At 44.8% G+C, this 16217-nt stretch overlaps 1 protein-coding gene and 1 non-coding gene across 3 annotated transcripts in view; both read left to right on the plus strand.

The window, feature by feature from the left end:
- The first annotated feature begins 1306 nt into the window (after nucleotides 1–1306).
- On the plus strand, nucleotides 1307–1378 carry TRNAH-GUG (transfer RNA histidin (anticodon GUG)). Its single transcript has one exon. It is a non-coding gene; the product is annotated as a tRNA-His (tRNA).
- Nucleotides 1379–2373: 995 nt separating this feature from the next.
- Nucleotides 2374–16217, plus strand: part of LOC119164289 (triokinase/FMN cyclase) — a 40730-nt gene continuing 26886 nt past the window's right edge. Inside the window, exon 1 of one of the 2 annotated variants that reach the window (XM_037416439.2) lies at nucleotides 2374–2510. The gene's annotated coding sequence lies outside the window, so the exon portion shown is untranslated. The remainder of the gene's footprint in view (nucleotides 2511–16217) is intronic. The other variant, XM_075871333.1, reaches the window with a different exon arrangement.

Here is a 16217-nt window from a genome sequence, read left to right on the forward strand (position 1 = left end):
TATCCTGAAGACATTATTGACGATGCCATACTACGTGCTCGCAACGTGAACTGGAATGATATAATTAAGGGACCAAACAAGGTATCTAAAACGACTTCCCAAACAAACCTTGTACTAACTTACTCATCATCAGTGCCACGAATCAACAACATACTTTCCCGCCATTTCAACATAATCAGGCAAAGCAAACGACTAACTTGAATTTTCGCAAAGACACCTCACGTGGTGTACCGCAGAGATAAAAACCTGAAGGACATTCTTGTCAGATCAAAAACAAACCCCTCCAAAGTTCAATCAGGGTGCCATCTCTGCGGAAAAGCTCGATGCAAGGTATGCCCACAGATGGTCACAACACGTGAATCAAAAGCGAGTTTCTCAGATTTCCAATTCTGCATAACTGAAAGCCTTAACTGTGACTCCAGTGACGTAATATACACGCTACATTGCAACATCTGCGGACAAGAATATATCGGCCAAACAGACACGCCATTTCGGCTGCGATTTAATAATCACCGGTGCCACGCCACTTCACTGCCGAAGCTACCTTTATATAGACATCTGCGCCTTCCAAACCGCAGTTTTGAAAACATCACCGTGACTCTTTTACAATCCAGTTTCTCAAACAGACGCGAGCGCGAACAGCGTGAGGCATATTTTATTTTCAAATTTAGAACATTGGTAGCCGGCATCAACGAGGACCCCGGAAGACTCTCCTGCCTCCTAGAAGTAAGCGAGGAGGAAAGAGAACTTCGTGACAAAGATTCGTAGCTGGAGACCATGCTTGTTTTTCTGACTGACTCGTACGTGTACACTGTCCTTTTCTCTTTTTTTTTTACGTGTACATACAAAGTGTTTACTTTCGCCTACTACTTGACGGCCATAGAGGGGAAACTGGCGAAGATCAAAGGTTGTTGTTGTTGTTAGTGGTTCATGAGGAAAAGGAAGAAGGCATATATATATATATATATATATATATATATATATATATATATATATATATATATATATATAGTGATTTTGTGCGTGGCGCGCAACTTCCAAGGCCAATTTTTGCGAGCTGTAGTTACTTTCAACTTAACGAGGCGGCGCCACCAGTACTGTTAGTACAGTGTACCGTAAGCGTTGCTGCATCTCTGCTCACTGAAACCCTTTGAGCAGCGTAGTGGTTGCCACGCTGAGTGATCCCAGCGACGCTGCTTGTATGATTACGTTAAAGAAGATCAAATACTACCATTAGAAGAAAAGCGAGAGTAATGGTGCTGTTTGACACACTGCGTTTCAGCCATGCCTCACGTCCTCCGGGATAGCCGTGATCGTATAGTGGTTAGTACCTTGCGTTGTGGCCGCAATAACCCAGGTTCGAATCCTGGTCACGGCATTATTTTTATCTTTTTTTTTTTTTGCTTGCGCGAGTGTGTAGAAGTTTTGTCCTTCTCCTTCATGCTATTCCTGCACTGTCAATTCGGTGTCTGACTCTGAAGTTACGCTCTTTGGTTTCAAAGGCTTAACCATACTTTCTAATTTCTGTTTTGGTGGGGCGTTACCAGAACGAAAGCGGGGAAAGGGGGGTAGTGAGTTCTTGGGCCTTAAGGAGAGTAGCGGGGTGTAGACTTTGATGTGGTTTGTTGGCAATGGTGAAAAAATAGCAGAGCGATCGGACTGAAGTGCGGAAAGATTTTTAGCACGTATTTTTATGGTACAATATATCCAGATATGCTCCTCATATATTTACCTATTTTTTTTCTGCAAATAATAATAGTTAAGTGCACATTAATAATAATAATAATAATAATAATAATAATAATAATAATAATAATAATAATAATAATAATAATAATAATAATAATAATAATAATAATAATGAATAAGTGCACATTCAAACTTACAGACAGGCAAGCGAAGACTGTGGAAGCACTTGAATGATAAACACGAGCGCAGCTTTATCGCTACCTGTATCGCAGTTGTATTTCCGGACACGGCTAATCTTTCACTCTGAACATAAACGAGCCCTTTTAATCAGTGGTTCTCTTTAACGGTCTGTACAGATCCATATTCAGTTCTGTGCAATATTCAGCCACTTTAGCTGTAATGAACTGGACAACTACAGGTCCCACGTACACCGTCCGAAACTTGCTGCCATGCGTGCGCGTCAGCGCTTTCGTTGTTTCACTCGTTTTCGAGAGTTACGGTGTTTAAACGGTGGTTTCTGAATGCGCGCTAACGCCAGTGCATGCAGCGCTATCTGCCGAAATACACCGTAAGTGGCTTTGCGCTTGTTTCGGAAGGCATGTTAGAAGCGACTGAACATATGACCGAAGGATGAAATGTGCAGCCTTGTGACAAATGTCCATTTTTGACAAGGATATCATATCGGTCTGCCGGGGCGTGACTGTAATATCTACCTAGGCATCACGTGACCTTCAGATAACGCTCACCCGTACGCTGCCTGTTTGAGATACATGAGGAAAACGCATCAAGGCCAAGCTCCATCGTCTTACTGACTGCAACGTGTGAGTTTCCTGCCTGCTTGCTGACTTCGATAAAACCGCATTCGCGCCACAGTGAAAACGAAGAAATATTTGCTGTAAAAAAATTGTTGGAGCTGTGTAGGGACGTCTAAAGTAGCAAGGCAATCCGCTTTCAAATATATGCGATTGAAGTGTGAGCCCGGCAGGGTGCAGCAGAACGCGAGCGTTCATGACCAGCATGACGTTCCCGAGTGGTGCTGCCTTTTGAAGAAGACACCAGGGGACGCACTCGCAAGAAGCGTGACGTCATCAAAAGGTGTGGCTTCGTGATTGGGCCAGTATGACGATCCAACAGTTCGGCTATAGCACGCGAAGATTAAACAGTCGGCCTAAACGTGCGCGTCGTATATTTGAACATATTGGCCGCATAGTACCCTCGGGTTAGAATAAACCATGCATGTTAGAACAAACGTTAGTTCTCACGCTTCTCTGACATGCTCGCCTCATCAAAGTGCGTATTCGCTTGGAAACTAATGTTTGGCGCCACTCGTACCCGGAAGCACTGGAAGATAGCGAATCCAATAACTTGCCGTAGGCTCGTCACCAAAACAGCATCCGTACAGTTCTTGCTGTCACAGCGCATCGTTCTCCGAGTAGTTTCAATTCAGGTAGAAGCATAAGCAACCATACTTGAACGCTTTTTCTTTTGATGACTTGCTCATCGAACAGCGAAGTTTATCTCAAATAGCACGAGCCTTGTTAAGCAAGGCATTAACTTTGACACACTCTTGCGATTGAGCTTCAAAAACACCATCAAAACAAAACAAATAGAAAATATGGATCAATTTTGGGGAGAACTACAAGTCAGATGAAGCTCAGCTAAAGCTAGTAAAAAGAACAGTCAGTATGCAATTCCAAAATGGAGTCGTAAACCAGTTCACAAAAGTTGATGTCTGCTTATGTCAAACACAATCAGATCGTGACATCAAATCTGCTGATGGGACCTCTGTAGGGGTGCGTGAACGTTTGAGTTTCGAATTGAAATTGAATGGTAACCTAATCAAATAATTCGATTTTGCTTTTGCATAGCTAGTGAAGCTTCGAATGATTCGACAAAATGAACATCTCGAACAGGACAAAGGTCAATGGGACAATTTTGTTCAGTTAAGGCGGCTAAAAGTATCACTAACATCCTTACAATATTCCTTTCGTTAAAACTTGTACCGATATCCTGGTTCAGAACGGACTACATACTTATTTTAAGAGATTATATCATTTGCGTACATCATGGCTCCTGCAAAGAAAACCAAAAAACTTGCTGGGAAACTGTCGAACTGCTAGCGTAAAAAAAAAAATAACCAGCATACTGAGCTTAGATCATATAGTCAAGAAATTCGAAAATACTTCAGTGAGCCTGATAGCAAGAAAGGGTAATTTTTTGAAATATTGAAAAAAGCATGGAACTGCTATTTATCCACGAAATTGCTTCGTGATATTTTTTCACCCCTGCTGCTATCGTGTACAGTGAGCTCATGTTTTCCGCTGTTAAACAGCAAAACATCATGGCGAGAAAGTTTTAAGTCAGGTAATGTGGAACATCTTGTGTGTCTCTACGACAGTGTAGTGTTGTGGTAGCAGCCACTGTCTTCTTTCTGTGCTTAAGAGCATGAGCAGATTTAGTTTATATGTTTTTTCTGTCGATTATTAATAAACTCTGTTGTATTCAATTTGATATCCTTGGCCACTATAGGGAACTATTTGATTTAAATTGAGATTTCACGATTCGCACACCCTTACTAGTCATAACAGATGACACAATGTGGGCCATGTGTGACACAACTTGTGACATAACACAATGTGTCGCACATATTGTGTGACTTGATGTGTGACACATAACAGATGACACAATGTGGGACACGACGTGAGGCGTTACGACTGTAAGCAAGCTCGAGTTGTCGGCGCAATGCAACACCCTGGAAGATTCATGACGCATCGTCATTTTCAACATTCCCCCGACTCATTGACATAATAAGAGATGTGAGAGTGACCTTTGTGTCCAAGAACTTCAGCATGGTCAGTGAGGGCATCACATATCACAATCATTTTGTGAACTTCACTGAGACATCCCACATCTATGAGCTCATCCAACTTATTCTGAACTTTTGCAAGATTAGTGTGAATGCCCGAACTTAAAAGGCTGCTTAGAACTGCTGAAGGAATGTTGTCACTAGACGAGATGTCATTCAGTACTTGAATCCCAGCATCTCCGTGACACAAGAGGAGGACGGAAGGCATGCTGGTAAGAGTAAAACAAAGTTGTTCGCCCGTTGATTCACTCAGGAACCCGCCCTGCTTAGCCACAGCTTTTTGCCAGGCCGCTAAGAACTCCAAAAAGCATTTGATGCTCTTTAATTCTTGAATGTTTGGCCTTAAACCTCACTTTGATTGTCTCTACGCCGTGGCACTGATGAGGTCTCTCATCGTCGAGACAAATGCAGAAGCAGCCTTGGTACTGCCAGTGCCATAGCAGTGTTTCACTAGGATGTTGTAGACTTACAATCACTTCAAAACTTCGACACTGAAGCTGGTAAACAACAAGTTCACTTGCATTTTTTTCAAGGGAATTACGCTAGCAAACAGCCGTGGTGAGGTACAGCATTGCCCCAAGTATCCCTGAACTTGAATTGTCACATTTGCATGCTTCTTTTACATATTAAGCGCGGAGCATTTCTTAGTTGCACGATGACACGTGTCGTGCCCCAGCGGCGATGTCCACACCCTCAACAAGCATGCTTGCGTCTCATGCCAACTGTTTGCCGATGCAGGCAGTGTCTTCAAGTAAAAACCGACTGCTCGAGCTGCACAACTGTTCTCTGGCCACCGCATATATGTAGGCAATGAATTGCACATCAGCCTCCCTCCGCTCGTTGAAGGCAACGTTTCTCCTTCATTCAATTGATAAAAGTAAATAAAGACAAAATAACAAGCATTGCCAAACCATATCCCATTACGCATTATTCATGTGATACCCACACTGCTCTGCGACACATGTACTCGAGTTTCCCTGGAAGATGCGGGCAGCAATTTTTTATTACCAACTGTATTAGTACCGCGTATCAGGAGCCCTTAGGAGATAAGGTTACCAGATTACACACACATAAAACCAAGTGAGATAAAATCTGACAAAAATGCAAATACTGGTTTGCTCTTACTGGACAGTTTACTTTGCAAACTGTCTTCTCGAGCTTCCACCAAACACCCAAAATTTTCCACATGCTACGGTTCCATGCAGGCCCAACACATGGTACAAAAACCATGACGGGCCCAGATTTCTCATCACAAATCACGGCATCAACACTAATTTTGACCCCGAATATCTGTCTTTATTTCTATCACTCAAGCATCAAACACCGAAATCTCGTTTCAATCACCTGTGAATAAGTGAAATAAAACTGCAGGCCCATGGTCACTCCGAGCCCCAGTAGTACAGTTACCAGGGTTTCTTGCCCTGGCCGCTGTACTAGCCGAGGTCAACGAAACCATCAACTTGCACTTTGCTATTTACAGTCAAATTGCCGGGTACTTTCATTTTATCAGCACGTGAGCCGCCATGTCTGTGATATGGATCAATAGTGCTTGCAAGCTGTGAGCATCTTCAGTGAAGTCAGAACAACATTTACATTCTGGACATAAGTATGCCGGCACGAAGGGCTCGGTACAGCCACAGAATCATGTTCATAAATGTGTTCATAAAGACATGGGCCTTTTATATGTATCACAATGCATTCAAGCATTCACTCTGGCTAAAAAGCCATTCTATTTGTTTTTTTTTCTCTTTAGATGCTTCAAAGCATTCATGTACCTAGACTTGCTGTTTTTTTGGCAGGCTTTGCAACATCTTTTTAAGTCTATGGTTAACTATCGCTTCGATGTCCTCTTTCATCATTTCTATGGTCTCGCTCAACCTTGCAATAGTGTGCTCTTGACGTCGTAGCAGCTCATTTTTTCGCTTAAGCTTCTGTGCTAGGTTGGTACTTGCCTGTTTCCATTTTGCCCGCTTATAGTACACCTGGTTTTTCAACAGCTTGTGAAGGTACTTGCACTGCAAGCATTGGCCTCTATTTTGGACTGTCCCACAACACCTCAGGCTGTGCAGTTTGCCTCCATGGAGCCTGTGCTTTGTTTTTATCTGTGCAGCTTCCATTCCGGTTTCCTTCTCAAACCCTTCGCAGGGAATCATTGCATCAATTTCGAACAGGAGGTCTCTAACAGCACTGACACTGTCGACATCTACTGTTTTTACATGAACACCTTGTACATACGCCCTGCAATGAATGGTTGGCGCACTACTCGAACACAAAAGTAGCTTTTGAAAGCACGGAGTTTCACCACTTGACGCACACACCGAGAAAGCCACTACGTCCGCGTCATTTGAGATGAAGTACTTCGTCCAGAACCTATTTGGAAGGTCGCCTTGTGTCATGCCCTCCAAACCGTAGACGCCGTCACAGTTCGAACTTGTCGGAACATCGGTTTCATCACTGTCCGGTTCCTTCTGAAAAGAGTCGTCCTTTTGTCGCTTGCAAGTCGTGCGCCCATTGGACCACACCGCTTCTATTTTCAGGGGAAGCGGCTCACAGAGGCCAGCGGCGGGCACGGTTGGAAGTATCGTGGGTATCGCGTCCTTCGTCAGTGTAGGGCGACCACGGGGGATTTCCACACACTCGCCGTTGATGAGATGCTTGTAGTTGCGAACGATGAATCTCTCCTCGAAGTGCAACTCGCACACAACGCAGTTCTTCCCCAATCGCTTGTCAGCTCGAGAAATAGCGCGCTCCCAGGCCCTGCGTCGTTCGTCGTCGACAGGCACACCGAAGAGAGACAGTTTCCTTCCTTGTAGCCAGGCCGAACCACACCCGATTTTGCATCCCGGTACAAAGCAGTATCTTTGCTGTTTAGGCATCACTGCGGCATGGCCACGTCGGTGCACAGCGGTCTTGAACAAATTTAAACTGCCCAGAGTTTCGAACACAATGATGATATGACCGAGAAGTACAGGCTGCGGATTGGATAGCGTTGACTAGCGAACTGCTTTTTCTTCAGTTTCAGTTTCGATTCTCACGCACCACTGGATTTTTGATGGGTGCGTGTTGGGGTGCGATGCAAGGAATTGAAGCAGTGTCTTTGTTGACGAAAGTGGCTGGAGCTCTTTAGGTCTCTTCGTTACAGGCGACCATAGAGTTTCATTGTGGCGTCGTTAACTCACCGGCCCACAAGTTACGTGCGATGTACACAGCTTTCACCTTTTAATATGCAGTGAAAACTCGTTCCACTCCCGTTTATTCGGGAAATTGAATAATTCAGACGTGTTTCCTGGTTTCGGCAAGCAAATGCATTGTTTAACGTCATAAAATTTTCGTTATTTGGTCACATTTGGCAGCAACCCGGCCAATTCGGACCATGGGTGCCCCAGCTATCTTTAGCCAGAGTTTAAAAATATGCCGACACACGCAATAATGACGCGACTGAATGCATGTTGCTGACCGTTGCCCGGAGTGAGTCAGTCAATTTTTTGTCTTCTGATTATTTGTTTAATTAGTCATATTTGATAACTAACCTTTGAATGAAATAAGACGAATAAAAAATTCCAGAGTAAGTTATAGGTCAGTTATAGATCAGAGTCCGATTTGACAGTATCGAACTTTACATCTGCTATTTATTAGGGTTTTCTGCTGCCTAGAAATACCCGCGAAATACAAAAAAAAAATACCACGTGATGAACCCTCTGGCGCGCTTATGCACGCCGTGATTGTGGTGCCTCCAACATTCCGTGTACGAAAGATATGCTTCCCTTGCACCGGTTCATGACAGCGATAAGCATTCACAGTGGTTATCGCTTTTGTGGCCGATAGTAAAACGTGTTCATCGGCAAACTTCCAACAGCGTCATGGCCCTGTTGAGACAGCACAATCGGGTAAACGTTCGTTCGTTCGCGGAACGTTAGGAACCACTAAAGTGATCGTGCACACTGGCGCGCGAGTGGGCTTGTCATGTGGTATTTTTTTTGTATTTTGCTGGCATTTGCAGTTTGCAAAAAAAAAAAACACTACATTTAACAGATATGATGCTCTAGACTGCTTCACTGGATGTTTTGGAAAACGATGAACATTTTTATAATTGGAAATTCCGGCTTATTTTTGTTGCTTTAAAAGGTATTGTTGCTTAAAAAGGTATGTTGCTTAAACGTGGCCTAATTAAGCGATTAATTAGAACAGGAAAATAGTCTGACTCAGTCTAGACAACAGTCAGCAACGTGCATTTAGTCGCGTCGTCGGTATATCTTTAAGCTGTGGCTAAAGGTGGCTATATGATTCTGATTATCCATTGAGCGCACCGAGAGCGAAGCGCCGTATGTGTGCGACGCACAATAGCGAAAAAAACGGCGTTCGCATACAATCGAAACGTTCGAATTGGTGCTATCCGCATCGCCATGTTTATCAGTTGTGACCTGGCTAACCACGTTTTTGTCCGTTCCATCGGCGAGGAGGTTCAGACTGGCAACCACGGTGTTCTGGCAACCACTGTTTCCAAATTGACTCGTGTCGAAGGCGCGGTCTGTATGGGCTGCTTGGTGTTTGGATGAGTGACATTGTCGAACAATTTTAACACGTTTTAGATGGAACTGTGGATTTTTTTATTGGGATGACAGCCAGCGAAAAGTCGACGGGAACCACTGTGCCGTTTTTTTTTTTTTTTGCTGTGCCAACAACTACGGAAGCAAGGGATTCTGTTGTGTGCGCAATGTATGCCCATGGCCGCTGGATGAAAACGAGTTTTTATCCAGCGAACGTGGTATGCCACGTGCATCACCAAACGTGGAGTTCTTGCGGTTCCGTACACTTCAAGATGCATCGCTTGTGTTACGTCACAAGTAATGCAGCCACCTGTATTGTTTTCGCTTCGTTTGATTACAATATTTTTTAGGGGCGAAGCTCCTTATGGCGTGACTTGGGCGTCCCTCGTATGTAACCACCAGTGGCACATACCCGAAATAGGTATAACACTTGACATCCAAGGTGGTGCCATTGAGAGATTTCTTCTGTGCGTTGTTTAACAATAAAAAATAGTGCTCAATGTACATGCCAATGGCTGCTAATGGGGAATGAGAGACATGAGCATTCGGCTTTTAGTCAACGCGCACGCTGCGATCCCCATTAGCAGCAATTGGCATGTACATTGAGCACTATCGGACAAGAAAGGGATGCTACATTATACTCGCTGGGTGTAACCTCCTTAGCTTTAGAAAGGTTTAGCGAGCGTTGAGCCGCAGTGCCATGAATACAGTGAACTAGAATATACCATGAACTCGAGGTGGTTAAAGGTGGGAAGTGGACCCAAAGCGCAGGCCGTAAGAAAGTGTGCGTGTGCCACCTCTCGTTTAGTCCTTGGAATGTCCGCTGGATGGCAGTGCTTCTATATGGGGAATATATGATAAAAAGATGCGAGATGATGGGACTTGGAGTGTTGAATAGATGAACGAACGGACACACAAACAGATGCATCGATGGACGCATGAACGGACGCAGGGGCGGATGCATGAAAGAACGCAGGGACGGGCGCACAAACAGACGCATGGATGGTCACACAGACGGACGCATGGACGGACGAATGCTTCGCCCCACTCTCCATCATTCACTCCGTGGATATGCTGCCATTTTTAATATCATGTGTTTGGTCAAAACAGTTATGGCCTCGTAGCTCGACTCAATACAGTGACCACTGCAGTGGATGTTCCTGTATGAAAACGTATGAAAAATACCATACCTCGCTGCGAGTGTTAACCGGTACGACATATTGTCGCGCGTGAACAAGAGGGACTTCAGGTAAAGAATACCGCGTAGTCACAGAGGCGCAGGTCAGGGACACCACAACCAAAAAACAAAAGCCTCGGCGAGAGCGCGCTAGCCCAACAACTTCTTCCTCGTTTTTCTCCTCGATGCGGGCTCGTGCTTGCCGCAGTTCATGGCCAGGTGGCATTACTCCCCCACTGAAAAAAAAAGCATCGCCCCGATGCTCGCGCGAATGGTAGTGGATAAGCGGAAGTAAAGCAGACATGCACACTGTGGGCACACTTAAGAAAAAACAACAACAAAAGAACAAGGCTGAGGTACGGTCCCACTAACGTACGAAGTACGGCTTGAGCCGTACAACGTGAACAATCTCTGGGTAGTGCTTTCGACGCTGGGGTGACATGGTTCCATATGGAACCACCTCATAATTCACGTCACTGATGCGACGCACTACTTTGTAGGGTCCAAAGTAGCGACTCAGGAGCTTTTCGGACAACCCTTGGCGGCGAACCGGAGTCCATACCCAAACTAGATCTCCTGGGTGGTATTCGACCTGTCGATGGCGAAGATTGTAGCGGCGTGCATCTGCAGTTTGTTGTTGCGTGATATGCAGGCGTGCCAACTGTCGAGCTTCTTCGGCAAACTGAGCAAGCTGCTCAGCGTCAGGTGTGAGCGACCCGTCGTAATCGTGTGGCAACATAGCGTCCAACATGGTCTGGACCTCACGCCCATAGACGAGACGGAACGGTGTGAATCGTGTCGTTTCTTGGATGGCAGTGTTGTAGGCGAATGTTACGTATGGAAGGACCTGATCCCACGTCTTGTGTTGAACGTCTACATACATGGACAACATATCGGCGATGGTCTTGTTAAGTCGTTCCGTCAGGCCGTTAGTCTGCGGATGATACGCCGTCGTCTTGCGATGGCTCGTGAAGCTTAGCTTGAATACATCGTCAATGAGCTGAGCCGTGAAAGCTGTTCCGCGATCAGTGATGACGCAAGACGGGGCGCCATGGCGAAGAACGATCTGTTCGACGAAAAACTGGGCAACATCGGAAGCTGTAGCTCGTTGCAGGGCTCTTGTCTCGGCGTATCTCGTTAGATAATCTGTCGCTACAACTATCCATTTGTTACCGGCAGATGACAGAGGAAACGGCCCCAGTAAATCCATGCCTATTTGATCGAACGGCGACCTTGGTGGTGTGATTGGTTGCAGCAGGCCTGCAGGCTTCAGTGGCGGAGATTTGCGGCGTTGACATTCACGGCAGCTTTTCACATATCTCTTGACGTACATAGCAAGTCTCGGCCAGTAGTACGCCTGTTGAACTCTGGCGAGAGTTCGTGAAGAACCTAGATGCCCGGATGTGGGTTCGTCGTGGCAGGCCAGAAGAATGTCGTCTCGCATGTCAGATGGGACCACTAGCAAGTAGGCTTTCCCATTGCCGTTCGAGTTTGATTTATACAAGACACCGTTCCGCAGGCAGAACGAAGAGAGATTGCGAGAGATGTGCCGAGGTACGGGTGTGTTGCGTCCTTCTAGTTGGTCAATGATTGCGCGAATCTCGACGTCATCGTGTTGTCGTGCGATCAAGTCTGTTGCAGTGAGGACTCCGAGGAAGCCGCAGTCATCGTCATTGTCGGGATCACAAACTCCAGTAGGTGCACGTGACAAGGAATCAGCATCTTCGTGCTTGCGGCCTGATTTATAGACAATGGTAAGGTCAAACTCTTGCAAACGAAGGCTCCATCGTGCCAGACGCCCAGACGGGTCTCGTAAATTGGCTAACCAGCACAATGAGTGATGATCAGTAACTACTTTAAAGTGACGACCGTAGAGGTAAGGCCTGAATTTCATAGTGGCCCACACTACTGCTAGGCACTCTTTCTCCGAGGTGGAATAGTTCATCTCGGCGCGAGACAGGGCACGGCTGGCGTAAGCTATCACGCGCTCGGTGCCTTCTTGATGTTGGACAAGCACGGCGCCGAGACCTACATTGCTCGCGTCGGTATGAACTTCCGTGGCAGCATCCTCGTCGAAGTGAGCAAGAACTGGTGGTGCCTGCATACGCTCACGTAGATCGATAAAAGCCGCGTTCTGTTCTTCATTCCAAACGAATGGTACGTCGTCACGTGTGAGACGAGTCAGAGGCTCGGCAATTCTAGAAAAATTGGCGATGAAGCGACGATAGTAGGCGCACTAGCCCAACAACTTCTTCCTCGTTTTTCTCCTCGATGCGGGCTCGTGCTCGCCGCAGTTCATGGCCAGGTGGCATTACTCCCCCACTGAAAAATTTGTCACGCGGCTCCGCACCGTCTTTGTAAAATCCGTGAGTTCACCGAATAATTTTTTGTCGTGAGTGTACAACTTCCTTAATGAATTGTATCAGGTACGGTGCGCGATATGAAAGCCGAATAGTTAAAAAAAAAAGTTCTGTCACTTCGCCTGTAGTAGAACAACTTGAAGGGGACAATTTTTAGCGTCAAGATCTGTGCCCGCAAAGTCGCGCACTGATATACGACATTTAGTAAATTCTCATCTAAGAGCAAAAAAAAAAATCACGTTGTTACGGTTGTTTAGTGTTTCTGTAACTGCCAATTTCACTACTTTGCGAACCACAGCCGGAATTTTGAAATAACACCGCAACTGGTAGACGAAGTTATTACAAAATAACCACAAAACACCTCTTATTCCGATCATATATGTGCTCGAGTCCTGGTTAGCTTCACGCCCCACTGGCAAAAGAACCTGCCCGGCCATCTCCACTTTATCAATGCCGAAATCCGATCCGACACCACGACCCCTGCCCCCCCCCCGCCCGAAAAATATATAAATAAATGATTAAATAAAGAAGTGGAAGCATCGCACGTCGACATGTGAACATCAGCATCACATTTAGTATACCAGCACTTCCCTTTAAGCAATTCAAATTTCGTCAGCAACGGTGCGCAATATGCGAGTGAGATATTAGTGGTATGTTAAAAGTTGAGCAATAAGACAGACCAAATAGTTTGTAAGCCACAAACAGGTGTCATGCATGCCATCATCGCCACGAAATCTAGACTTCATGCTTATATATGACCTCATATACGAGAGCTATAGTCGCCGCCAAAGCGTAAACAAACCTCGTGTGAAAAAAAAACAAAACAAATTTAAATGCTAGTCCACGAAGAAAATTTATTGTATCCCCCAAAAGTGCTTTGCAGCATTTGCTTGTTCTGCTTGAACGAGTCGAAATATTTGCACGTTTTTCCAACAAGAAGAGTGCCTAAAACATACATCGACCACATGCGACGTTCCTGCCATCGCATATATGGTCGTATTTGACCTTAAATGTATAGAAACCTTTCGGGGCATCCCACAGACTCATTTCGTACCGAGGATGCATCGAATTATACGAAATACAGCACGCCTGGACGAAAAAAAAAAAACGACTGGAACTGCAACAACGCGAATGCCTTTTCATGTGTAAACGCAGAGCTTCGCACATGCCCAGTGAACCATGGAAGGCACCACCCGCTGGGCACTATGGCGGCGCTTACGTTAACTATAGCTGCATTGCATCAAGGTACACCTTGATGCAATGCAGCTATAGTTAACGTGGGCGCCGCCATATTAACTATAGCTGCGTTGCATCAAGGTATACCCTGATGCAATGCTTGTGCAATGTGACTGTACTTAAACATTACGAAAGCTGTTAAAATTGAAGATTTTTTTCCGCCATAGTCGGTATGCCGGGCGTACAACTCGTTTGTTAAATCGCGATGGACCAACTATCAGTTGTCGCAGCCATTTTTCCTGCGAAGGAGCTGCCGTCACGTAGTGGTGTAACCGTGGCGGTACGGAATAAGGGGCGGGTGTAATTCACGTTTCGGGCTAATTAAACAAGGGAGTCTGGCGCCGTGGTCGCATTGAGGACAACGTCTCATGATGACATAATTGTGGCTTTCCCCATTATGCAAAAAGGAAAAAAATAATATATGGTTTAGGTATATTGATCAATAAAAAGAAAGTGAGACCGATGTATACACCAAGTTGCGAAGAATTCTGCGGCACGACAGGGAAATACGGAACGTTTTCTTCGGGCGAACATTTTCCCGGCAAAAAAAAAAAAAAAATCAGCGTACTACAAGCGCTTCACGCCTACAGTGCTATCGGATATCCCAGTGTTATCGCTGGCGGCCGCGTAAGTTCTCAAATACATGAGACTGTTCGCGTGATGCGCGCCACGTTATGATATTATACACTCGAGGAGCTTCCCAAACGTCGTGGTGTGATCTACGCCGATAGTTCTAACAGCCTTGCGGGTGAAGTGGGAATATATCGAAACAAAACATGAGTGGCTATGCAAAGCTTCGCCTTGATGTTTAAAACAAACATCCCAGTGGCTATATTCCAGAGTACTTGGTTGGTTGGAATAGTCTGAGAGACGTGACTAGGCCACAGTAGACTCCTCCCATGGGTTCTCTGTGATGATGATGGTAATAAAATGATGATGATGATGATGATTATGATACTCGCGGGATGTTTGGCGCCTACCCATTCTGGGGGATAGGCCAAGAGTGTAAGGCGGGTAATTTAGATGGCACTTTTAAACTGCTGCAGAAGTTACAATGTCAGTTTAAAACGAATTACTATTCTTAATCAATTCCAATTTTCGCTTAAACCATGGCTCATAGCCACTCAAAACACCAAGCAACCATGAAGACATCATTCAACGATTATTAGTGGTCGATGTGCCGAATAAGTCGATTTCACTCGCCCTGTGAATTTCTCTACAGCATTGTATATATTCCCGTACGAGTGTCTCAGCACAGAATCCACAAATGACAACAGTATAGCCGAAGTAACTGGCAGACATAGTTGCAGCCTTAAATTTCAATAGTTATTTTCCTGACGCACGAAAAACGTCGGCAGTCTAGCAAGAAATGTTGCATTGTTTCTACCTAATTCCAAAAAAAAAGGAGATCGCCAGATGAACGAGAATTGGGATTTTACATTGTATTGCATCCTTTTCATTATTACTTCTGTATGTCTTGCTTTACTTCATTTCCTGCTATAAAAGGACTGAAAAGGCTAAAAATCCGGTGGCGAAGAGGAAATTATTGAGCAATTTATTTTACTTTCTAAATCTGGCCGCAGCAACGTACTATACTCTGACGCCCGCTGGCCCCTGATTATAAAACACTGAAAAAAGAAGAATCCCGCTGTGCGGGTATGAGCCATGGTAGGAGGGCATCAGCATCATCACCATAATTCCGTTCGCTGAAACACATGTTTTGGCACGTACCCACAACGGGAGATTGGCCATTGAACTGGTGATGAATATATTGGGAAAAAAATAATATTTTTATAGTGGAAAATGAAACAGTCAGTCATTTAGGGAATATAAAATCGAACAATCATATGGTTACGTATGAATAAAGTAAGTACAGAACAATTTATTGAAATGAACCAACAAATGACAATTCAGGAGTGGTAGATTTTCGTTAGAAATAACCTAACAAGTTAATCTTGTGCCTACTAGAAATTCACGGAATGCTATGGAGACGTTCCTGTTGCTGTGGCCCAGAAGACAAGCCCAAAGGGAAAAAAATATTTTTAGAAATAACTGCAATGCTTGATTTTCTTAATAAAATTTCTCATTTTTTTCTATGGCTCAGTGTGAAACGTCTGCAAGTAAGTAAAAGAATGATCGAGGTGTTGAGGCTATTGGCATTGAAAACAAAGAGAATATTGGACCTGGCCAGACCTGTATAATAAATATTAAGAGGCGGAATTCGGCATCTAAATTTTGTGAAACAGATTTCCAATTTGCGAGTGGCACACCGTTTATTATCCCAAGCAAAAGAAAGGTGACCGTATTCTTAAACAAATAAACTAATTTTCATAGAATCACGA

This window comes from Rhipicephalus microplus, chromosome 8, assembly GCF_043290135.1.
Source record: "Rhipicephalus microplus isolate Deutch F79 chromosome 8, USDA_Rmic, whole genome shotgun sequence".
Taxonomy (NCBI): domain Eukaryota; kingdom Metazoa; phylum Arthropoda; class Arachnida; order Ixodida; family Ixodidae; genus Rhipicephalus; species Rhipicephalus microplus.